This window comes from Octodon degus, unplaced genomic scaffold (genome assembly GCF_000260255.1).
Source record: "Octodon degus isolate 3935 unplaced genomic scaffold, OctDeg1.0 scaffold00063, whole genome shotgun sequence".
NCBI classification, from domain to species: Eukaryota; Metazoa; Chordata; class Mammalia; order Rodentia; family Octodontidae; genus Octodon; species Octodon degus.
This window is the reverse complement of record NW_004524639.1, coordinates 7,022,888-7,024,732: the sequence shown is the minus strand read 5'-3', so window position 1 is coordinate 7,024,732 and position 1,845 is coordinate 7,022,888. Positions and strand designations below refer to the sequence as shown.

Genomic DNA, 1,845 nt, shown 5'->3' with positions numbered 1-1,845 from the left:
TGGTCCCTGTGCTTTGCTAAGCTTGTTCTAAGTAGGTGCTTTAGACCACTGAGCCATCTCACCAGCCCTTAGTACAGGGTTTACAGGGTCTCACTACACAGTTCGGGCTCATAGTGATCCTCCTGTTTTCAGCCTCCCAAGTGCTGGGACTACAGGTATACGTCACCACACCTTGTCTAAGTCTACATATTTCTAACTCCATTTTTCCTCTTCTGCTAAGGCAAATTCTGATATTCTTCAATAGTTTCCCTTTGCTAACAGGACAAAAGGTAAATTGTTGGCACAGCCTACCAGAATCTTAATCCAATCCATAAAGAAAAATTTACCAGTCAAGATTTTTCTTATGCAATTCTTTGCTTTGAAATTTTAGCTAAACAAATTCTGAAACAATTTTCATTTCCACAAAACACACCATACTCTAATATCTATATCTTGGTAAACGGATTCCTTTTCCCTCGAAGATTTTTCTATGGTGTTTCATTTATGGTTCTGGAACAGTCTTTCTCATCCTCTATGTCTCAGATAATCATGGCTTCTTCTATGAATGCTTACCTATCCTTCCAATAGATTTTTTTGTACCAGGGATTGAACTCAGGACCTTGTGCTCACCAGGGAGGCACTTAAGCCACTGAGCTGTCTCCTTGGCCCCTCCTTCCAGCAGATTTTATACATACCTCCATTATATACATTCTATTGGGTTTACTACTGACATGAATATTTCTTATCAAAATGTAAAATTCAAAGGTAGGAACCATGGATTTTGCTACTTTGTATGTTCAATAATTAATACAGTGCCTGGTTTTTAGCAGAAACTCAATAAATGTTAGTTGAGTAAATGAATTAGTGGATTGCAAGATTCACTTTATAACAAGTTAATGTTTACCTGTGTCATATTTGCCGCTCGATATCTTAGTCTTCTTATCATTCAAATCAGCACAAATGATCTATATATAAGAATAATAAAAGCAATGAAACAAATATACCCTCAAAAAGTTTTTAGAGGATTTGAACACTGGCTATTTTTTCACATTAATTCAGAAATTTAAGAAAATGATTAAAAAACTTATTTTAAAATTCTCCTTATACGAATCTTTTAGAATATTTTGCTGAGTTTACACACCTATAATATTCAAGTAATGGAACTTAACAAAAAAAGGGGATAGAGATGAATGTCCATTTTGTATCTCTGTATTCAAAGTGGTTAGGATAGATATATAGTTACATTCTCTTAATGAATAGAGTGATTTGTTCTAATGGTGTTAGGATATCATGTCCACATCTTGTACAGCAATTAACCACTAGGAAGAATGTATGCAATGTGTTAATTATTGAAATTGTCCTACCAATTTGACTTGAAACTGTCTCATTGCTATTTGTTTCTTAATAAGATTATGAAAAAAATTCATATTTTATTTCATTTATATTACATATATTAATTGAAGAATTGAAAGGTAAATAGAGTTCACTGCTATTGTAAAGTAACTATGTAATGCACTGATAGGCATAGAAAGTAATCAACTGAACAGTTAACAGGAATGTTTTTAGAGATCTGGAAGGTAGAAAGCAGATTCCTTGCATACATGGAATGTAATTTTTACATGGCTAAATTCTCTACTTCTGTGGGTAACTATATGGGGAGATAAGTCCAATAAAGTCCTTTACATTTTTCCAGGTCTGAAAGCTGAAAGAAGCTAGCAGAAGTACATTTTCTAGCATTAATGGAAGTGAAGAAGAAAGCTGAAAACTAGTATCATATTCAACTGTGATCAAAGTGTTCATGCTATTTCTCAAAAAAATGAGACATTTATGATACGCATAGTGGACACCATATTTCAAAGTCAGAGG

The 1,845-nt window shown here is 33.7% G+C and overlaps 1 protein-coding gene across 1 annotated transcript in view; it reads right to left on the bottom strand.

The window, feature by feature from the left end:
* Window positions 1-887: 887 nt before the first annotated feature.
* LOC111817588 (fibrous sheath-interacting protein 2-like) overlaps window positions 888-1,845 on the bottom strand; it is a 46,756-nt gene continuing 45,798 nt past the window's right edge. The window contains exon 13 of the mRNA XM_023718837.1: window positions 888-944. The gene's annotated coding sequence lies outside the window, so the exon portion shown is untranslated. The remainder of the gene's footprint in view (window positions 945-1,845) is intronic.